Below are 24145 nucleotides of genomic sequence, written 5' to 3'. Positions count from 1 at the left end.
AGCCCGCACGCCTAGAGCTCGTGCTCCACAACAAGAGAAGTCACCACAATGAGAGGCCCCTGCACCGCAACAAAGACCCAACACAGCCAAAAATAAATTAATTAATTAATTTAATTAATTAATAAAATAAAATAAAACCTCCTAACCAACCACATCCCCGCTTCCTCATCTTCCTTCTGTATTGTGCTTGGCATTCCCTGACAGACAGTTGTCTTCCCACGTTCAAATTGTTGATACCTAAGGTGGTACATATTCCTTGCAGGGACATCAGTGAGTCACTTGTCAATTGATATATTTTTTAATTGGTCAATAATTACATTTATTTATTTACTTTTATCGACGTATAGTTGATATGCAATGCTGTGCCAATCTCTGCTGTACAGCAAAGTGACTCAGTTTTACACACATATAGACATTCTTTTTCTGTATTCTTTTCCATTACGGTTTATCACAGTACACTGAGTATAATTCCCTGTGCTATTAGGACCTTGTTGTTTACCCGTTCTAAATGTAATAGTTTGCGTCTACCAACCCCAAACTCCCAGTCTATCCCTCTCCCTCCCGCCCCCCCTTGGCAACCACAAGTCTGTTCTCTGTGTCTGTGAGTCTATTTGTTTTGCAGATAGGTTCATTTGTGCCATATTTCCGATTCCACGTCTAAGTGATATCTTATGGTAGTTGTCTCTGTCTGACTTACTTCACTTCGTATGATAATCTCTAGTTGCATCCATGTTGCTGCAAGATGGCATCCATTGGTATTGAACATATATTTATTGTCAGACACTGTGTTAGGCAGCAAGAATATAATGGTGAACAAGACACAGTCCTTGACTTGAAAAGTGTACACAGGCTGGGGAGGCAAATGAATAAACAAGCACTTACAACACAGGGGGATCCCTGCTTTGATAAGGGCAGGCTTGGGAACATGGCTGTGTGGGGAGAGGGGTGTGAGCACTGACCTGGCCTTGGGGATGGGGGTGTATTCCAAGGGAGGTTTCCCTCAGGAACTCATGCCAAGCCAGCATCTGAAAAGGCTGTTAGCTAGGAAGAGGGGTGCAGAAAGATGGGGGGAAGCTGCCCAGGCAGAGGAAAGTAATTACCGCCTTTCCCAAAGCACGTGTCTGAGGGCTGCAGGGTACTAATATTGGATTTATTCACACCGCCTGTGTTTGCAAAGAAAACTTATTTTTCTAGAGAGAACTCAGTCTTCACTTGAGCTCCTTCTTCTCACCCACACTGGGTAACAGAGGACAACCACGTCTTATTGCAGTTGGATGACTTGGTCTCATCCAACAGCTGAAATGGGCTCTTTAGGTAACTTGGTTTTGTCTGGAGACCTCTGTCTTTCAGAGCCCTGTCCTCACTCCAGCTCCTCCTTAAGGGGGCACCTGAGACTAGCAGGGAAGAGTGGGTTCACGGCTGCACAGTGGCCTGGACAAGGGGCCGCATACTGAGCCTTCGGAGTCCCTGTCTGTGCCTGGGGCGGCCTGCTCCCTGGAGGGTAGTGGCAGAAATGCCTCTGGTGCTGCCTGGCTTCTCAGGATGGTGTGTTGGCAACAACCATGGGGGGCCCTGGGCTGGCCATTCGCCACTAGCTTCCAGGTCCCTCCCTGCACGCTGGCAGTCCACCAGCCCTCAAATGCAAAAGGGGTAAAAAAGCACAGTGATAGATTTTAACATTACTCCTATATGTTATCTTGGTTAAGTTTCTGGCCACAGAAGTTTGGCACCTCAGTTAACATATGTTAGCTCCTCGTCCTCTTCCTGCTGGTCCAGTTTCTCCCCTCTTCCCTCAAAGAGAGGACAGAAGGGAAGAAGATCCTTATGGGCTCAAAGTGGCATTTGGGAGATGAGACCCTTGGTACTCAAACAGTATGGGATTTTAGACTTTTAAAATAAGAATAAAGTGCGCAAAAAAAGCCAAAAACGGGCTTCCCTGGTGGCGCAGTGGTTGAGAGTCCGCCTGCCGATGCAGGGGACGTGGGTTCGTGCCCCGGTCCAGGAAGATCCCACATGCCGTGGAGCGGCTGGGCCCGTGAGCCATGGCCGCTGAGCCTGCGCATCCGGAGCCTGTGCTCCGCAACGGGAGAGGCCACAACAGTGAGAGGCCCGCGTACCGCAAAAAAAAAAAAAAAAAAAAAAAAAGAATAAAGTGGAAGAAACCTGCCCACATTCTCTACACTTATTGAAGCCCTTTGAATTGTCAGTAAAGAACAACAATAATAAACTTGTTACTACAACTAATGTTTGTAAAGTCCCTTACAGTAATTTTTCCACAGAAGGGTGCCTGAGTCATTGTGAGCACTCAGTGAATTGTTGCTGCTATTACAGTTCTTATTTTATTTAATCTCTGCACTGTCCCTCCTTCGTAGATAAAGTTATGATCCCTTTTCACAGATGAGGAACTGAGGCTCAGATAAAGCAACTTGCCCTAGAGCACCGTGTAGTAAGTGGGTGGCAGGTTGTCAATCTAGGTCTTCCTGCTCCAGCTCCCAGGCTCCTTCCTCAGTCTCCTTGGTTCCTCCACACCTGTCCCCCAGCCACTCCAGTTTACTTACAGAGTCTTAAGGTGAGACAGGATTTCCACCTTTAAACCAGCCCCAAGGGAAATCCTTAAATTCTAAGACATAATCTTCCTTAGGTCTTAAGCACAGCTGAGCCACATGGGGTCAAACTAATTAGCTTTTGATTCTGTCCTGCAGGTAAATTTAGAGTATGTTTTAACAACTGTCTCCAGCTTTTAAGGTTAGATCCTATGTATGCGCGTTCACACACACACACACAGCACCTGATAAATTATTTTAGTAGGTATTGATGAGAACAGAATGCATGAGGCTCATTTTCTTTAGGCTCACTAAGAGCTTTTTACATTGATTTAGAAAGTAAGGAATGCACAGCTTGAACCATTTCCAATTCCAGCAAACTAACCAACCTGAAGAAACCTTACATCTCTTGGCAGCTTGCAAATAGGTCATTAGGGTTGACCATTACTGTGCAGAAAACAAAAGTGAGCAAACCTTCTGACCTGAGAATGGAAAGCAAGACCTCTCTCCAGATGTCCAGTAGTAAGAGAGCCGGCCCAGGAGCCGAGGACTCAGGCAGGAGGAGGATTAATCATTTAACACTTTCTGCCCTGACTCTACTGTGCTGCCTACTCAGGTGCACTGCAAACAAGTGTGCAGATGAATAATTCACGCTGGCAATGGCTTTGACCTCTCTGAGCTGTCTCCCTCCTGAGCAGGGAGCAGGGAGCATCCGACCATAGAAAGACACACTCTGGCCTAAGGTTAAATCCTTCTTGTCTCCACCCTACTGCATTGGCTATTTCCTGTTCTGATTGCTAATCCTTAGTGAAGTGCTCAAACCACCCACCTCCGGGCACAGAAAAGGAAGGCCCGCTGGTATGGGGTGTGGGTTGGGATAATGGCCTTCAACAGTCCAGTTTTGGAAGCAGCCTCCCTGGAGTGTGTGAGAGGGTTAGCCGAGCCTGGCACTTCGTGGGGCGTGGGGCCCTGTGATCCCTTGAAGCCGAGGCTTGGGTGAATCATTTAACTTTCCTGAGCCCTAGCTTCCCCAGCCTCCAAAGCCGGAGCCATGGTCCTTGCCCTGCCCACCTCAGGAGGAGGAAGCGATAACAGTTGGTAAATGTTTACAGTTTAAAGCACATTTAAACGTAAGTTGTTTCTAAAAGATTTATTACTGTAGGATTCCACTTCCTGAGGTGCCTAGAATAATAAACTTGATGGAGACAGAAAGTGGCATGGTGGGTACAGGTAGGTGGGGGGAGGCGGGAATGGGAGTTAGTGTTTAACGGGTACAGAATTGCAGTTTGCGAAGATGAAAAGTTCTGGGGATCCATGGTGGTGATGTTTGCACAAACAGTAGAAATGCACTTAATGCCACTGAACTGGACACTTAAAATGGTTACATGTTTTGTTTTGTTTTTTTACATCTTTATTGGAGTATAATTGCTTTACAATGGTGTGTTAGTTTCTGCTTTATAACAAAGTGGATCAGTTATACATATACATATGTTCCCATATCTCTTCCCTCTTGCGTCTCCCTCCCTCCCACCCTCCCAATCCCACCCCTCTACGTGGTCACAAAGCACCAAGCTGATCTCCCTGTGCTATGCGGCTGCTTCCCACTAGCTATCTATTTTACGTTTGGTAGTGTATATATGTCCATGCCACTCTCTCGCTTTGTCACAGCTTACCCTTCCCCCTCCCCATTTCCTCAAGTCCATTCTCTAGTAGGTCTGTGTCTTTATTCCTGTCTTACCCCTAGGTTCTTCATGACATTTTTTTTCTTAAATTCCATATATATGTGTTAGCATACAGTATTTGTCTTTCTCTTTCTGACTTACTTCACTCTGTATGACAGACTCTAGGTCCATCCACCTCACTACAAATAACTTAATTTCGTTCCTTTTTATGGCTGAGTAATATTCCATTGTATATATGTGCCACATCTTCTTTATCCATTCATCTGTCGATGGACACTTAGGTTGCTTCCGTGTCCTGGCTATTGTAAATAGAGCTGCAATGAACATTTTGGTACATGACTTTTTTTTTTTTTTTTTGCGGTACGTGGGCCTCTCACTGTTGTGGCCTCTCCCGTTGCGGAGCACAGGCCCCGGACGCGCAGGCTCAGCGGCCATGGCTCACGGGCCCAGCAGCTCCACGGCATGTGGGATCTTCCCGGACCGGGGCACGAACCCGTGTCCCCTGCATCGGCAGGTGGACTCTCAACCACTGCACCACCAGGGAAGCCCCAGATTGGGATTTTTTTTTTTTTCGGTACGCGGGCCTCTCACTGCTGTGGCCTCTCCCGTTGCGGAGCACAGGCCCCGGACGCGCAGGCTCAGCGGCCATGGCTCACGGGCCCAGCAGCTCCACGGCATGTGGGATCTTCCCGGACCGGGGCACGAACCCGTGTCCCCTGCATCGGCAGGCGGACTCTCAACCACTGCACCACCAGGGAAGCCCCAGATTGGGATTTTTTTTTTTTTTCGGTACGCGGGCCTTTCACTGCTGTGGCCTCTCCCGTTGCGGAGCACAGGCTCTGGACGCGCAGGCTCAGCGGCCATGGCTCACGGGCCCAACCGCTTCGCAGCATGTAGGATCTTCCCGGACCGGGGCACGAACCCGTGTCCCCTGCATCGGCAGGCAGACTCTCAACCACTGCGCCACCAGGGAATCCCCAGATTGGGATTTTTATAGTTGCAAGTAAGAGAAACCAGCCGGAACCAGCATTAACGTAACAGTCATTTATCAGGACAGGAGGAGCTGTCTTCCCAGACCAGGGCACACTGTTCCGGCTCCCCATTCTCAGCCTGCTGGCTTCGCAGTCCACGTGGCAGGGGTGGGGGGCACTCCAGGCTCCCAGCGCTGGTTTCTGTGCTTGGGTCAGCAATCACCTCCTGACCAGTGAGCCATGGCAGGGGAGCAGGGTCACACGCACACTTGGGGCAGGTCAAAGCCCACATATGCTGGGGAAGAGCAGCCTTGAGCCGTCCGTGTGGGCTCTGCTCTCTCTGGTGGTGGACGCTGCAGACCACTCAGGCCTCCCAGCTTCCTCCCCGGGCTTCCCATCACGCTCCCCACCCCGCCTCCTCCGTGATTCTTTCTCGGCCCCGCTGGCCGTTCCCGTCTTTGTGGACGCTGCTGCTTTCATCCTCCACCACTGCTATTAGTGTGCTTTGTGATTTCACTGATGCATCTTCCCATTTTGCTCATTTTCTTTAGATAATCTCAGTGAGTCCCATGACTTCAGTTGTTATCCGTTTGCATTCAGATTCAGTTACTATTCAGATCTGAGTGCCTGACCCATGTATTCTGCTGCCTAGCAGTATATCTCCAAGAGATGTCCCACTGTGCACAAAACTGCATGGGCCATTGCCTGTCTCCCCTGAGGCACCCCCATTCACCTGACCCCCCCGCATGCTCTATCTCTGTGAATGATATCAGCAACTACCCCCTGTTAAATCTGCGAGCCGCCTTATTGCTTTCCTGTCCCGTACCAAATAAATCTAATCGGGCATGAAACGCTTTCCCTTAATGCCTCTCGAATTTGTCCATTGCCATGGCCTTAATTCAGGCCTGCACCGTTTCTTACTAATTTGTAACTGGCCTCTTGTGCCACCTTGCAATTTGCTTCCCTATAGTGCAATCCATGTGATCTTTCTAAATAAAAAATCTGGTTATTTCAGTTCCTTGATTAAACTCCTTCAGTGGCTCCTCAGTGCCGTTGGAATAAAAGTCAGACCTCAGTGTGTGAGGCACAGAACTCTCCCACACCTACCTGCCGGTCTAAGAAACCTCAGCTCTTGGTTCTCTCCAGCCTTAGAATTTCTGAGTATGCCTTGTTCTCCAAGACTCCCCTCCATGCCTTCTTTTTAAGAAAAAAATAAATAAATAAGGTTTTATTATTTACAAACAAAGCATTAACACAGAGTGAGTAAAAAAGCATAAACTGCTTCTCAAATTCAGAAGGGGGAAAGGTGAGGTCATTAGGTTCAGGGGAAATGTATCTACCTCTGTGGTGTCTACTTAAAAAGCTGCCATTGAGTCCAAAAATAGTAATAACCTTGTATCAAATATACCAGACACCTAGAAACCTACTTCTACCAAAAAAAAAAGAAAAGAAAAAGAAAAAGGCCTGAAGGTTCTGACAGTGCAATTGGACATGCCCTGAAGTAAACCAGGTTAAGTCTGCATCCCATATCGAAATCTCTTGTGTCTAAGGTGGAGGCTGGAAGAAGCTTAACTGTCTACACAGTTGGCAGAGCACAGCCCCTGAACTATCAGTAACTTTCCGGTCCTATTACGCTTTAACCAGGTGACTGAAATGGGACTTGCCCTGGGGCTGGGAAAGGGCATGTTGGTGAGAAAGAAGACAGGGACATACATTGAGTAACAACCAACAGCCTCTGCCACCATCCTGACCTGGTGTCCCACGATGATCAGTATTTTATGCTGCTCCACACCGGACTGGTTATTTCCTGCTATCTGCACTGAGTCACTAATTACACAGAATTCTGGGTCTTGGTAGCTACAGTTACCCAAGGTTCACACTTTTAAGGACAACCTTCCGTCTTGTTCTATTCTATTAGTAATGTTTGGTTGCAAAGAACAGAAATATCGAAGAACGGTGGTTAAAACAAATAAGAGTGTGTTTTTTCCTCACATAATAGGAAGGCTGGAGGTAGGCTGGTTCAACTCCTCATCAGAGCCACTTGGCACGTTGGCTTTCGCCCTCATGGTGACAGCATGGTGGCTACAGCTCCGGCATTACGTCTACATCTAGGTGAGAAGACGGGTTGGAAAAGGGTTCCTCTTGCCAACTGTCTCCTTTTATTAGGAACCAGAAACAGACTTTTACTTAGGTTTTATTCACCAGAACCATGATCTATGGACATCTGTGACTTCAAGGGCGGCCGGCAAAGAGTATATTTAGCACGGCATGGTAGAGTACTGAACAAAATTGGGGTTATGTTTACAAGAAAGAAAGGAGTAAGAGTAAGTGCATTCACAGCTAACAGGGTCTGTCATATGTTACATCAAATGTGTTTCTGTTGCCGCAGCTACTCAATCATATTTACTCTTGCCATAAACGCTTTAGTGTTGTTCTTTTTTCTCTTGAAACTCAGAAGTATTCTAATACTTTTGCAAAGTGCTTTCTGCAGAATTCAGTTTTACACTGCAGATAACCCTGACTCTAAATGGACAAAAGATATTGGCTGGACTAAGTGTTTTCTGGAAACCATACTCCCAAATTGTACTAGTTTTTCCACGATTGAGCTATTTAATCAAACATTCACAATATATATGCAAATCTTGTTAATCTTCTGTTAATGATAACAGTCTGGATGGTCCGTGCTTGACTCAGTGCACATATCTCCACTGCTTGCATCAGTAATTCTTCACAATCATTTAGTTTTATAATCTAAATGTGTTGGAATTAAACTTGAACAGCTCATAAATAGTATAATTAATTTTTGTTCCACTTCAGATCCAATTACAAATTGATTTAGATCTACTGCTGTGTATCCTCTCTGCTCCCCACATATTCCCTGGATCGTGATACTCACACTGTTACTATTTGACTTTTCACTGTAGTCGTGTGACCTGGGAGGGCGTGCACCACACCCGTCTTGTTTATCATCTGCTTAGTAGAATACCTGGCCCACAGTAGGTGCACAGTAAGCCTTGGTTGAATAATTTAATGGCCAGTGACTCGACAGTCATTAGTTAAGTATCAGCAGAGGCAGTCCCCACTGGCCTGCTAGTTCCTGTGCGCCAGCCAATGTTTTATTTAAAAAGAAATCACAGGCTACACACTAAAATATGTCAGGCTGGAGTTGGATATTTAGGCTGTCTATGGTGTTTCCTGTTTTCCTCTGAAACACGTTTGTGTTTTATTGTCCAGGCGCCCAGAAGAGAATGACTTTGTGATGCCAGTTCCCAAGTCTCAGGGAATTGTCACGATTGCCCTAATTTGAGTCAGGAGCCTACCCCTGCACCAGGCAGGATCTGTGTCCAGGGGGCTGGGCTACTTGTAATGCACTTTCAGTGAGCATTTAAATTGAGGTAGAAGCAATGCCTAGAAAAGAGGTTTGAGGCAGATAACCCCAAGGAACTGACAAGGCCACGTCAGCAGTTTTGCCGCTTAACTGCTCCGCCTTGCTACGCGTAACACATGCACACTCGAGTTTCATTGATTCATTTACTCAGGGATCGCTGAGCACCAGCTGTGGAGCGTGTGTTGGTTTTGTGATCTGCTGCTTACCTTCTGCGCATTGCTTGTCCTCTCTGTGCCTCAGTTTCCTTATCTAAAAACTCAAGTGATGACACTTACGTTATAGGGTGGTTTTGAGCATTAAATGAGATTTTATAGATACAGCCTATATATATTACTTATAACGTATATTAATGTAATATATAGAGAATATATAATGTTATATATAATTGTATATAAACTTGGAACAGTGCCTGGAAGATGAGTATTCATGAAATGTAAGCTATCATGAGTCCATAGTCTCTTTTCCACAATTAAAAAAACCCAAAAGCTCTTGACAACCAAAATTTCTTCATAATTTTGGCAGAAAATTCTGACCTGCTCTGAACTCAATGACTTTCAAAGCCTGACCCGAAAGGATGTGAGGATATTTTGAGGCTGTATTTAGCCACTTATGTGAATATTCACACATTTTGCTGCAGAAATATCAGTGTGGCAGATTACAGGATGCTGCCCCAGCTCCACTGGCACTATCGCATCGTATTATCATTTTCAAATGAAAAATTCTGAATTCTGAAACGTGCCTGGACCCGAGGTTTCAGACGAGGGATCGTGGCCCTCTCGTTGTTTCCCGGCCTCCTCCTCAACAACCACACTGTGCCTGGATGAATGGACCACAGTCTCTGCCTCGAAGGGACTCAGAGTGCTGAGCGGGTCATGTCAGCGGCGTGTGTCAGAGGCAGCCTGGGGTCCCGGGAGCGCTCGGGATGGCCCTTAACTTCCATGGCTTGGGGATGGTGTGGGAGCTAAAGGAAGCATCTCAAAGGGGTGCCCTGGGAGCCCGTAAGAGGGAGCCAACCTTGTCTCAGAGGTCAGAGGAGGCCTCCCTGCCCGTGTTATGTCCAGACTGAGGCTGAAGAAGGAGGAGTAGGCGTGGGGCAGGTGAGGAAGCTGCAGATATGTGGAACGGGGAGAGGAAAGTGCTTGTCAGGGGTGAGGAGGTGAGGGAAAACCGGCTCCTTCCGGGAAACTGGAGGAGAAAGCCCGCAGACAGATGGTGAGAGGGAAGAGGGTGGGTCCCAGGGCTAAGTCACAGTATGCCCAGAGTCTGGTCTCTCAGGGGAGACAGTCCTGGTTTACGGCTGTTGGCCCAGCATGGTTATGAATCGCAGTGTCTTTCACTCTCCAAAGTGCTCCTGTTTGGACCATTAAAGTACGTGATCCTCCCTACGTAAAGGCCAACATAGGGAACTGAGAATTTATCCTCCGGGAAGTGGGAATCCACTGGAAGATTTTAAACAATGCACAGTTTTCCAAGTTATCTGGGGCTGATTTGGGGCTTTGCACTATAAAACGTTCTTTTTTCCTTCCTCTGCTGATCAGTCTCTCGGTCCCAAGGGTTCCTGGAATAGACGTCAGACCCAGGAAGATAACCCAGAGTGCTGGTGGCAGCCTGGCCTTTGCTGCCATAGGACAGCAGAACCCTTGGCCCGTCTCCGTGTGGACGTGAACATAGAAATAGAGCTGGGCCTGATGATCCTGTGGAGTGTACATGTGCTCTTTCCTTAGCTGAACTCTCAGGAGTTCCTGTGTTGTCTGGACTACCCTCCGAAACAATTGTAGGCCTGTCTCTGAAAAGTCAGGAAGGGTGGCGGCCTTTTCTTTCCTTTCTCCGCATGTCTGGCGTGTGCGTGTTTGCCTGCTAGCAGGCCCATGCTCAGGCACCCGCCTTTCCCCATCTGATTTTCTTTGCTGGCCAGAGCTGGAAGTTGGCAGACACTGACTTATCAGTCTCATGCTTTCAGCCAAGAGAAGACAGAGGAGAATTCAGGAAACCCAAGATTCATGTTTTACTTTTGTGTAGGATGCTTTCAGTGCCTCGGAGAGACACAGACTCAGCCCTCTGGGAATTTCTTTACTCTTAGTTCTTATTTCTGTCACATTTTGAGCTCTCCTGTCTGCTGCTGGGTAGGTGGCAAGATAAAAGCTACACGACAGCTGTAATCCCCTTTAGGCCACACAGTGGGATGTAGTTTAAGGAGCTTGTGCGGTAAGCAGCAGATCAGTCCTCTGTGATTAGAAGGAACTGGAACTGTTCACAGCTGCTGGCAAGGCCTCAACGTGGGCTGGTGTCCTCAACTTGATGGTGGCCATGAGGATGGGGCAGTTGTAGGTGGGAAGTGGTTAACAGAGCTCCCCAGGGGCAAGCTGCCTGGGGCCCCATCAGCTGGCTCTTACCTGGTTGAATTCACCTCAGCTGCTAAACCTGGGAGGACGGTACCTCAGGGGCGGACTGATGTAAACGCACACACACACACACACACACACACACAACACACACATCTACATGCACCTACACATGCAGGCACACACAGTATTAAAATACCAATTTATTCACTCTCAAATCAAATACTTGCATTTTTTTCCCCAAAGACCAGCTAAGCTACAAATTGGGAGCCTGCTTAGTCATTTTATCCCCAAAAAACCATGGTCTGAAGTCCAGTGCATCTGGGGCAAACTCCACAGGTAGTCAGACTGTGAGAACATTGTCATTATAGACTGTCTCTACTACAGCCCCTCAAGGTACACTCACCTCCTATAGCTGAGTCTTTTAAACTTGGGATCCCTCGCCAGGCACTCAGAGCCTGAAAGCCCCATGAATGTGTGTGTGTGTGTGTGGGGGGGGGGAACATGTGTGTTTTTCCGGGGAAAGAATCCATAGGTTTCCTGAGATACTCATCAACCACCCCCCAGCCAGAAAACAAACAGAAACATGTGGCCATCCACAGCTGGCTAATCAATTGATACCCTTTGACGTAATCATTTTGAATAGTGGTGCAGCATGCACTTAAAGGGATGGCATGAGAAGATGGCGTCAGCTTTTCCACTGTCGTCCCAGAAATTGTACTCTGATCCCTACTTGTGCTTGCCACTCAGCATAACAAAGCCCTGCAGATATTCCGATCTATCCTTCCCCCCAACCCCCCATCCCTTCTAGAGTAGCAAAATGTTTCTTAATTAGAGAAGAAATCATTCAGTGAAAAAGGGAAGTATTTCCATTAAAGAAGGCTGAGGTAGTTGGGCAAAACTTGAAGAGATGGGCTTCTAGAGTTGGAGTTATTGACCAAAGCCATATACTTCAAAGGTATCTCCAGATGGTGTTATTCCTAAAAGCATAATGTAAGTGCTACCAATGTTCCCAGCAGAAGAATAGCATTGCACTTTATTAGCTAAGAAGGAGCATACTTTGCATTCTAGGATAAGATCCACGCTGTTTCTAAGGCAGCCATGCACAACCCTAAGCTGGCAAACCCCAGCCAGCACAGTGTGTGGTGGCTCAGGTCCCCGTCTGGGACCGCTGCTTTTTTCCGTGGATGCCTGATGTGCCCATGGACTTGTGAGTCTAGCCTGGCTGGAATTGGGCATTTAATGCAGTGTGACTCTGGGGATCTGACTCCTTCCTGTCTTCCCTTGTAGTTCACAGGGGAGATGTTGGCACTCACCCTACCTCTTCCATCTGATTTTGGCCTGTCCCTATTTACAGCTTCGCTGCTTCCGTTTCAGTAACAACAGATCTTAGCGATGCCAACCCTCGTGTGAAAATGATACAGGACAGTAACGATTACACATTAGTTGTAACTTAGCTTTAGTTTTCTTTGAAATCTTAGAGTGTTCTCCCTGAGAGCTGGGCTTCTGAGAGGTTCTCACTTTCCACACTGTGTATTTTGACAGTATTTAGACGTTTCATGAACATGTATGATTTGTATGTGTGATTTGAATGAACGCAATTAAAACAGCACTCAGAACACCTGGTTTTCAACTCTGGCTTCAGCACTTGGGTCCACACGTGTGATGGAGAGAGAGGCAAGTTCCCTAGGGATGGGCAGACATTGTCTGTGATGGGCCCGGTAGTAAATACTTCAGGCTTTTGGAGCATATGTTCTCAGTCTCAGCTCCTCAACTCTGCGGCTGTAGTGCAGAAGCAGCCATAGATATGTAAATAAATGGAGCTGGCTGCGTTCCAGTCAAACCTCATCATAGGCACTGAAATTTGAAGTTCGTAAAATGTTCACATGTCACAAAGTATTATTCCTCTTTTGATATTTTTTAAACTGTTTAAAAATGTAAAAACCATTCTTAGCTCATGGGTCATACAAAAATGGGCCGTGGGCTGGATTTGGCTAATCCCTGGTCCTTATCAACTTACCACAAAACTAGGCGGCAATGATAGAAGTCTTAAAACTAAGCTATGATGATAGAGTAAATCAGTGTTTGCTTTTGGGCGTGAGGTGGGGATTGACTCAGAAGGACCAGCAGGTCGCTTTCTGGGGTTATGGCAGTGTTCTGTGTCTTGCCAGGGGTGTGAGTTACACAGGTGAATACCTTTGTCAAAACCAATTGAAGATGTATTTAAGGTCTAAACATTTCATCGTATACAAGGAAAAGGAACAGCTGTTGCATAACAACCACAAAATCTCAGTGCCAGGTAATAGACGATAAGCATTTATTGCTCCCTCGCGTGTCTGTGGATCAGCTGGGGCGATTCTGCTCCATTCATGTGCTTACTCTGAGCCTAGGTTGGACTAGGGTCGTTCTTCTCTTGGCTGCCACAGAAACACAAGGCAGCAAAGTGAGCAGAGCAGCACATGTCAAGCCCCCCCAACCCCGCCTGCCGTTGTTATATTGTTCAGATGCAGTCTGACTGCGAGTGGCTACATATCCTAATTTAAGAAAATGTGACTAAAATGACCAAAGAAAAAAAGCTGCATCCCTTACGCATGAAACCTGGCAAGTCTCTACCTTGGAACGGATGGCAAATGTTACAGGACAGCAGGACATACATATATGAAATGATAGAGGCACACAACAGAACTGAATATAACCAAGTGCCAAAATATGTCTCCAGGTAAAACTAGGTTTCTGGAGAGCCCTCTATTGTCCATGCAATCGATGGTAATGACACCAGAGTTGGTGCTTCCTCTGCCTGTCCCTCAAGATAGTGATGCTCTCACCCAGCTCAGCGAACTCATCCTGTGCATGGCATCAACAGCCCCCTTTTGCTGCAGCCTGACTTCTCTCTTGAGCTCTAGACCCTCATTTCTATCTGCTCTGTCTCCCAGATGCCATGAATGCATCCCTGGCTGAACTTGTGAACTGGTGCTTCATATTCTGATCTCAGTGAAACAACACCAGTATCAAGCCAGGCAGGCAGGAGTCATCCCAGACTCTTCACTCTCTTTCCTCCCCAAATCCAAGCACTGCTATCTCTAAATGACCCATCCCCCATGTATCTCACAGATTCTTCAGGTTGCCATGGTCCTATTTCATGATCTCATCATTAGCCACCAGAACCATTGCAGTAGCCTCCATGCTCATCTCTTGGTGTTTAGCCTCACCCGCCCTAATCCTCCCTCCACTATATCCAGAGTGACCCGCATCTGATCCTGTCATTCCCTTTCCCATTTGTGTGTGTTTTTATCAGTAACAGTTGTCTCCAGAAAAGGGCACTTGGGGTCTAGAATGGGAGGCAGACTTACTTTTTATTATCTATCTTTGTATAGCATTCGACTGTCTTACCATGAGTAGGTATTTTTCTTTTGCAATACAATAATTATAAAAAGAAAAATTAGAAGAATTGATAGCTGGACTTTATGACTCATTAGAGACAAGGATGAAGGAGAAGGAAGAGTGAGATGATGTTTGAAATGTGGAGCCTGAATTACTGGTGTAATTAGTGTATTAGTAAGTAGTAAGTAGTGGTGTTTGGGGAGCTAATGAACACGTGGATATTCTACAGTTATAAATTAAGGGCTTCATCTTCTGGTTTATGGGTCATAAGCTTCACCAGGCTGCACAGGCCCAGCTGCTGAGATCGCTGAATCCCACAGCTTCTTAAGAGCAGGTAGTGCTTTCTTACCAACCCTTCGCTGGGTCCAGGATAATCAATAAAAGCTGGTGCAGTAGTGAATTAAGTTTAAAAACCAGGCTTTGGACTCGTGAATCCTGACTCTAACACATACTAATTCTGTAAATTTGGGCAAGTTACCTGACTCCTTTGAACTGTATTTCTCTCGTCTATGAAATGAGAAGTATTAACAGTGCCTCTAACATAACAGTATTTTGAAGATTAAATGAGATATTTCATGTAAAGCTTTCACTACAGTGCCTAGTTCATATTATACCCTTGGTAAATGCTAGCCATTTTTTCTTGTATTTACTACTTATTCTTCCCATTTTCTAGATGATAAAATTGAGGCACAGAGAGGTTAAGTAATTTTCCCAAGGTCGAACAAGTGGTGGTGCCAGAATTCAAACCAAGCAAGTATGATTTCAGAGTCAGTACTTCTGACTCTGAATTACTAAACTTTAAGGGAAAATACTGAGAGATTTGAATACATGATTTAAAAGCCGTATAGAGAAACATCACATAGAGTAAAAGATAAATGATAATGGAGAAAAATCATGCCACATGTGTAACAGATAAAGCTTTATTATCCTTTACAGAACAGTTTCTCAAATGTTCATTTTGAGAAATGCTAGCTATTTTTGTTAATAAAGTATGTCCAAGAAGTAGTTTTCCCCTTTTTGCTTGAAAACCTCCATTGCACAGAAGGTCATGTTTTCGGTAGCTGCATTCTTGCAACAAGTCATATTGAGTTAAAAGTCATTTATAATTACTCCCTCTAAGTCTACTTTAAATATTATGTTACTCGTATTTTTTTCAGCCCTATCCCCTCACTACACCTCCCATTTCCCCCACCTCCCAATATTTTGTAGGCTTCACAGTTGTTTTTATTACATTTCATCTCGTTTAGTCTTATCCTGCCAGCTGATATAGGATGAAAATGTGGATGGGTTTAAAAAGCATTTGTTTAAACCTATGGATTATAAAACCAGAATGGGTTATGAAGTCGTGTTATGGGGAAATCAACGACTTTTTGAAGTCGTAGAGTTCATTCCTTCAACAAATATTAAGTTGCTACATGTGTCAGTCACTGTTCCAGGTGGTACAGTGAGCAAAACAGAGGATCTCCCCTTGGAGTTGACTTATTGACAGGGAGAATATAAGTCAAGGAGGTGATCTCGGATGGTGATAAGTGAGAAAATCACAACTGAGCTCTCAAGAATGAACCAGCTGTGTGAACTTCTGGGGAAAGAATGCCCCAGGTGGAGGCAACAGCAAGAGTGATGACTCTAGGGTGAGAGAAAGCCTGGCACATTGAAGGAGCAGACAGGAGGCCTGAGTAGGGGAATGTAAGTGAGAGACAAGGCTGAGAGAGTTGGTCACGGCTGGGTTACACTGGGCTGGTAAACCATGGTAAGGAGGTATTCTGGGGTTTTTTTAAACATTAAATCTTGTATTTTTATTTAACTTCTCAGGAATTTATGTTGTTTCCCAAACTAGAATGAGGAAGGAATGTGGGATAAAGGGAAACACTCAGACTTAGAAAGTCCCAGGTTCTGATTGAGATCCTGTCACTTTACGTATATCTTCTGAGCCTCGGTTTCTTTTTTTTTTAATTTTTATTGGAGTATAGTTACTTTACAATATTGTGTTAGTTTCTACTCTACAGCAAAGTGAATCAACTACGCGTATACACATATCCCCTCGTTTTTGGATTTCCTTCCCATTCAGGACACCACGGAGCATTGAGTAGAGTTCCCTGTGCTATACAGCAGGTTCTCATTAGTTATCTATTTCATACATAGTAGTGTATATATGTCAATCCCAATCTCCCAGTTCCTCCCACCCCCCCTTCCCCCTTGGTATCCATATATTTGTTCTCTACAACTGTGTCTCTATGAGCCTCAGTTTACACAGATGTAAAATGGAGATGAAACCAGCCCTGTTACATGGCAAGAGACCTACATTTTATTTATTTATTTTGGGGGGTGGGGGTGAGTGGGTAAAGTACATTTATTTTCTTCTATAGGTGTTTCTTTTTCAAAAAAAAACAAGGAAAAGGAGAAAAAGCTCCAGCACCCAATGTCCACTGGGCTTTAGTCCATGGGGAGGAGGTGCCCCACGTGCCTGGCCCCTATGCTGACCCCGCCCAGGGCGGAGGAGTGCCACAGCTTCAACAGGGTGAAGCTGGAGAAGGAGTTCTGAGCCTGGATCTCTCTCTCCTGGGTCAGCGCCAAAAGGAAACCTTCCCTCAGCAGCTCCCAGCTCTTCCACACAGAGCCCACACACGGGATGGGGAGACCAATCTCCTGTTGGAACAAGACTGGGTCAGTCTCAGGCAACACTGCCACAACATGTCTGCCCAGCATCTCCCCAGCCTTCCTGAAGATATAACAGGAAATGGGATCTCCCTGCTGAGCACCTTCTGCAACTTTCCTGCAAAACCCAGCAAACCTGCATTTATCAAAGTCCCTGTACAGGTGGGTGAGGATTCCTAGCCGATCTGGCACCTGGAAATAGTTGAACATGGCCTGTTGGACACAGCCCCTGTCATGAGGAGCCGCCTCTATGTTGTCGGTGGAGTCAAACACTATTTTCACTGCTTGGTGTGCAGTCCAGTAGGCTGAGCCCTCATCTCCCATCATGTGGCCCCAGCCACCGCGGCCGCTCTCAGACCCATCGGGGTTGCTGAGCCTGCAGTTGGAGCTTGTCCCAGAGATGAGCACGATCCCACCACCCGGCGTTAACAGTGGCGATGGAGCCGGCGGCGTCGGTGGTGATTAAGTAGCTTTCACTCAGGTAGGGAAATCGGTCCCTCAGCTCCTCCATCAGGATCCGCACGACGTCCTCCTGATCCCCACCGCTCAGGAGGGATAAGCCCAGGCTTCGTAGAGGCACCAGAGATCCACCCCTGCTTTCCGTTTGGCCCCGTTCACCGTCTCGTTGATCCTCTCCACACACTTGTCTGTCCCGGTCAGCCAGTGGTTTGTGCTGAGTCCTTCCACTTCTGGCAGGATCTGCACATCCTCTGAGAGTAAAAGGACCTTGGATCGTGTGCCTCCCCCCTCTACACCCCCGTAGAGCGTGGCCATGCTGCCGCTATCGTCGCCGCGGATCCCGCCGTTTGCTTTGTACCCACATTTTAATTGGTACTTATTTTAATAACCTAATTTAAAAATCTGGGATCGTATTTAAAATATGAAATACACCCAGGCTGCATGAATATAGTTCAACAGGATCAGAAGCATTGACTGTGATTTTTTTAATACAGTAAAATAGTGTAAATCATACCCACACATATACACATGCACACACACACCAGATTCCTGTGAAGATTAAATGAGATAATAAATGTGAAATGGAAGGTATTCCGTTTTTTTGTGTTTTTTTAATCCTTAATTTTTTTAAAAATAAATTTGTTTATTTTATTTATTTTTGGCTGTGTTGGGTCTTCGTTGCTGGATGCGGGCTTTCTCTAGTTGCGGTGAGCGGGGGCCACCCTCCGCTGCGGCGCAGGGGCTTCTCACTGCGGTGGCCTCTCCCGCTTCAGAGCACAGGCTCTAGGCACGCAGGCTTAGGCAGTTGTGGCACGTGGGCTCAGTAGTTGTGGCACGCGGGCTCCAGAGTGCAGGCTCAGCAGTTGTGGCTCACTGGCTCAGCTGCTCCACGGCATGTGGGATCTTCCCAGACCAGGGTTTGAACCGGTGTTCCCTGCATTGGCAGGTGGACTCCCAACCACTGCGCCACCAAGGAAGCCTTGTGTTGTGTTTTGATTTTTGTTTTTATGATAGGCTGAATAAGTAAGGGCCCTCCTAAATTATCCATGTCCTAGTCCCCGAACCTGTAAATATGTCACCTTACGTGGTAAAAGAAACTTTGTAGATGTGATTAAGTTAAAGATCTTGTGATGGGGCGATCATCCTGGGTGACCTAGGTGGGCCCAGCGTCATCACAAAGGTCCTTATAAGAGGGAGGCAGGAGGATCAGAGAAGGTGAGGGAGGCGCCACAAGCCGAGGAATATAGGACGCTCTAGAAGCTAAAAAAGGCGAGGAAACAGACTCTCCTCTGACGCCTCCAGAAGGAACACAGCCCTGTTGACACCTTGATTTTACACTTCTGATTTCCAGAACTGTAAGAGCATGCAGTTGTAAGTCACCAAATTATGGTAATTTGTTACAGCTGCAATAGGAAACTCGTATAGGTTTCTAATTCTAAAATGTGGCCGGGGGACTTCCCTGGTGGTCCAGTGGTTAAGACTTCGTCTTGCAATGCAGGGGTTGCAGGTTCGATCGCTGGTCGGGGAGCTAAGATCCCACTGTACCTCAGGACCAATAAAACCACAACATAAAAAAAAAAAGAAGCAATATTGTAACAAATTCGCTAAAGACTTTAAAAATGGTCCACATTGGGCTTCCCTGGTGGCGCAGCGGTTGAGAGTCTGCCTGCCGATGCAGGGGACACGGGTTCGTGCCTGGGCCCGGGGGGATCCCACATGCCGCGGAGCGGCTGGGCCCGTAAGCCATGGCCGCTGAGCCTGCGCGTCCGGAGCCTGTGCTCCGCAACGGGAGAGGCCACAGCAGGGAGAGGCCCTCGTATTGCCAAAAAAAAAAAAAAAAAAAAAAACATGCAGTTGGAAGCTATTGAAGGGTTTTAAGCAGGGGAGTGATGGGATTGTATTTTGTTTTTAAAAGAATGGGTTTTGGAGAGGCAGAAAGGGCATCAGGGAAGCCATTTACGAGGTGGTGGCAGTAATCTCAAAAGAGACGTGACAGAGGCCCAGATTAAGGTGGTGGCGTGGGATGGAGAGGACCGAACAGATTTTGGTTACAGAGTCAGCAAGAATTGCTGATAGCATGGTTGTAGAGGTACAGGAAAAAGGAAATCAAGGGTGATGCTGAATTTGGGCTTATGCAGTGGGGTGCCATTCATTGATATGGGGAAGACAGGACCAGAAATAGACTTGGGGGAAATTATGCATTCTGTTTTGGACATGTCAAAACTTGAGATGCCAATTAGACATCCAAGTCTATGTCGAATAAGCAGATGAATAAATCAGCGGAAGTCTCAGAGGAGAAATCATCTGCGTGTCCCCTCACCCCGGATAGGGCTTGCCCTCTCGCAGAATTTCTCCAGTGCCGCCGTCACTAACAGACTACCCGACTGACCGAACTTGACCCAGGGTGGCATTTCATTCCACGTCTTTATTTTTTATCCTGGGCTCATCTTTCATCGCCTACTCCGTGAAAGCTGAATGAGCAATTAGCAGAGTCTAAAATGAGGCCCAGTATGTTTGATAACTAAAGAGCGATGGAAAACAATTTAGATTAATTTGGGCCCCAAATATGGACAGTTATTTAGTGCTTTTTCAGAGAGCTAAATGGATTTCATGAATTTTAATTGATGTTTAACTTTTAATTGTGTTCATGTGGGGTGGCCAGTTGGAACCATGCCTAATAAGGCTGATGAGTGTACAGACATTTGCATGCAGCTTGCCTTCCAAGGGCCAGCCAGGGAGAGAAAGGCTTAAAGTAACAGGAGGAAAACTGCACTGAATGGATAATCTTGAAACACACTTATTTTGAGAAAAATGAAAAACTGTCACATATTTTGGTTTTCTATTCATCTTAAATAATATGAGGTTTACTATTATTTCCTCTTGGTGTTACTGTTATTGATTTTTCCAAGAAAAGTGAACTTGTATTTTAAAAGGAGCTAGGTTGTTATTTACAATGGCAAGAATTCTGATTTGCATAAGCTTATGGTTCAGTTTGTGAGCCAGATCAACAAAATGTTCACTGAACATCTTTCCTCTGTGAAGTACTTTGCTAAGCACTGAAGGGGGTACAGTAATTAGGATGCTTTTTGGCCAACTCATTGACTTAAGCAATAAAGAAATGTGTTGTCTTACATAAGAAGAAGTAGGGCAGCTTCCAGGCACAGTATGTCCAATTTCTGCTGTCTTCTGTGATTCTCATGCCTCTGCCCTCCTATTTTGGCTTCATCTTTAGGTCAGGAGCAAGATGACTGCAGTGATTCCAGGCATCACATCCAGATCTGCTAATATCCAAAGGAAATAGGAGGGTTGTCTCTTCCTTGAGTGTCTGAACTGTGAAACAGTCTTTCCTAGAAGCCCCTCAGCAAACTTTCCTCACATCGCATGCACCAGGATTGGGTCCCATTGTCCATTTGTAAGCTAGTCACTGGCTGAGGAAATGGAGTTACCATAATTGGCTCAGGCCAGGGGTTGGCAAACTGCTGCTCCCCACCTGTTTTTTTTTTATGACTGAAATGTAATTGGCATAAGCCATGCCCAGTCATTTACAAAATTGTTTCACAGTACAGCAGAAGAATTGAGTAGTTGCAACAGAGATCTTCTGGCAAAGCCTAAAATATTTACTGTCTGCCCTTTACTGGAAAACGGCTGACCCTTGGCTTTGACTAATCATCTGGGATGTATGGGTGTTGGAGAGTCAAGGACAGCAGTCACTCTAAACACAAAAGAAGTGTAGGATGTGGTCCTATTCCTCAAAGAGATTACTGGGGAAAATGATACTGTAATATGTTAAGATTATCTACAGTTGCTGGTTACAGTTTACTACACAAATGAAATGTCTCATAAATGCTTATAATTGGAAGGCATCTTCCCTTCCACTACAAAGTAGGGTGAAAAAAGCCTCTGCATCCATTTATCATGCTTCATTCCAAAGAAATTATAAAAATGAATCTCAGATAAAGAACACCTAAGGACTTAAAAGCATTTTTTTTAATCTAGGAAGGTATAGTAATAGTATTAAAAAAGCAAGTTTATGCAGTTTTAAGAAATCATGCACGAAAGGAGGAAGAAGCAGTAATGTTAACAAATAGCCCAGTGAAGGCACTTCTCAACTCTTATTTTTCATCCCTTATTTCCTTTATCGCAATTGATCTAAAGACCGAAAAGAGCAGAGCAAGCATGTTTCAAAGATTAATGGATAGGCGACACAAGGGACCCTTGTGGTGTTAGAACTGTTCGTTCTGTATCTTGACTGGATACATGATTCTACACAGGTAATGATGTACAGAAGTTCACACACACACACACACACACACACACAATGAATACAAGTAAAACTGAGGAAGTCTGAGGAAGACAGGGTGATTTATCGATGTCAGTATCCTGGTTGTGATATTATACTACAGTTTTGGAAAAACCATCGGGGGAAACTGGGCAAAGTGTACAGGGGTCTCTATCATTTCTTACAACTGTATGTGAATCTACAATTATCTCAATAAAATTTTCAATTAAATAAAAGATAAATGAGTTAAAAGGACACTGAAACCCTGGATAGGTGGAGAGATGGTAAGAAAGCCCAGTCCGATTACATCCCAGATGTAAGGGAGCTGACCTTAGGGCAACTGTTAGTAAATTTTGAGAAGTTGTGGAGAATAGGAGCATTGCCAAAAAATGGGAAAATCCTGTTCCATTTTTCACAGATGGTCTTTCACATTTCTCTTAATCCCTGACAAGTTTAGAATAGATTCTCAAATAGATGACAGTAATTAGAAAAAAAGAAAGAGATCACTAGGAGGGCTTCCCTGGTGGTGCAGTGGTTGAGAGTCCGCTTGTCGATGCAGCAGACACGGGTTCGTGCCCCGGTCTGGGAAGATCCCACATGCCGCGGAGCAGCTGGGCCCGTGAGCCATGGCCACTGAGCCTGCGCGTCTGGAGCCTGTGCTCCGCAACGGGAGAGGCCACAATAGTGAGAGGCCCGCATACCGCAAAAGAGAAAAAAAAAAAAAAAACATTCATTGTGGTAACTTGACTCAGAGAATAATATAGAGTTACTGAATCTTAATTTCAACAAAGCACTCACAAAATCCCATTTCGAATTTTTGAAAATAAGATTGTACAATTAGCTGGAGATAGCCCAGTGAGTGATTTTTGCTAGAGAATGTTGATTCTGTTGGTTTTAGGCCACACAAAAGGAAGGGTAATAGCAAAGAACCATTTTTATTAGGAACTTGGGAAAAAACATAGAGCCCATGGTCAAGAGACTCTCCTTTTGATTAAAAGGAGACTTCATTATGATAAATGGTAATTTAGTTTCAGAATTATATGGAAGTGCTGGAATAATGGGCCCAAACTAATAAAACTAAAAATATTTTTTAAATTAAATAGCAACAATTAGTCCTATATTTAGGTTTAAAGGAATAATCATAAACATGCAAGATGAAAGAGGAACAGCTTCATGGCAGTTCATGTGAAAAAAAAAAACCAAAAGAAAAACCCAGAGGGATTTAATTGACGCTGTCATTGGCATAGCATGCAGACAGCTGGGAGTCACCCAGGACTGACTATGGGCAGGGCCTGGGAGAGAGTGAGAGGTTGGATTGGGGCGGAGTGGGCAGGGGAGGTCAATGGCCGACGGAGTTGTATCCAAGGGAATGACCTATGACTGGATTTTGAAGTATCCAAGCTATAATGGACAGAGTTCCTTTAAGATGAAGAAAATGGTATCAGAAGCAATAGACGAGAAGGGCTGGTAGGAATTAGGTGGAGGTTCAGGATGGGACTCCAGGCCCAACTCTCAGGGCTGCAGGAAGAAGTGAAACATTTCAATAAGGCCGAGGGATGGAGCTGCACTGGGGAAAGTATACCAGGGTTAGGGGCACATCTTTGGAATCTGCAGAAATCTTCTGTATCCGCTGCCCCCCTTTCTTCCTATGCGTGCCTGGGACAGGTTACTTGACATTTCTGAGGCTTGGATTTTGCGTCTGTTCAATGGGAATGGTAATAAAATCTGCTTCCCAGAATTGTTGGGAGAATTGAATGCGGTTTACTAAATGCTTAGTGCAGTTACTGAATTGTTTTGTAGAAGTCCTGTCAGGCACTCTAGGCTCTATTTACAGATAGGGGAGCTGCAGACGAATTCCAGAACGTATTTACCTATTAAGAGGGATTTCCTATTGCAGTGACTTTGAATCCTGTCTGTACATTAGAATCATGGGAGCTTTTTAAAAAATACTGATTTTTAAAAGATACTCAGATCAATTGAACCAGAATCTCTGGAGTTTTTAAAGCTCTCCAGATGATTCTAATGTGCAGCCAGCATTGACAGCCATTGTCTTACTGTATCATCAATCCTGGTTGTCACTGACTCAGAGCCTCACTTAATCTGGAGGTGGCCACCCCGCTGGAGACAACTGGGTGGGGCTGTGGCCAGTGGCCAGTGACAGTCAAATCTGATCTAGAGATAATGTGACAGAGAAGGGAAGCTGCTAAAAATCAAACCCATGAGCACATTGACTAATATCATCCATCCTGAAAAGCACTGCATAGAGCAGAGAAAGCACAGGCCCCCTGAACTCTGAACTGATCAAGGCACATGTAGAATGTTGATTCCATTTCAGGAGGACTCAGATGAGAGCAGACAGTCTTTTCCAGGGCTTTGGAGTGAGCTGGGAAGGGTAGCAGTGTCAAGACAGGCAGCCTATGCCCAGGCACTACTGTCTGCGGGAGC

General features: G+C 45.6%; 1 protein-coding gene and 1 pseudogene across 2 annotated transcripts in view; one reads left to right on the top strand and one right to left on the bottom strand.

The window, feature by feature from the left end:
* TMCC3 (transmembrane and coiled-coil domain family 3) overlaps positions 1–24145 on the top strand; it is a 266192-nt gene that overhangs the window by 103956 nt on the left and 138091 nt on the right. The window lies entirely within an intron of this gene.
* LOC137202990 (N-acetyl-D-glucosamine kinase pseudogene) lies at positions 16741–17768 on the bottom strand (annotated as a pseudogene).

Source organism: Pseudorca crassidens, chromosome 11, assembly GCF_039906515.1.
Source record: "Pseudorca crassidens isolate mPseCra1 chromosome 11, mPseCra1.hap1, whole genome shotgun sequence".
Taxonomy (NCBI): Eukaryota; Metazoa; Chordata; class Mammalia; order Artiodactyla; family Delphinidae; genus Pseudorca; species Pseudorca crassidens.
The sequence above is the reverse complement of the archived record's forward strand: the minus strand, read 5'-3'. Positions and strand labels throughout refer to the sequence as shown.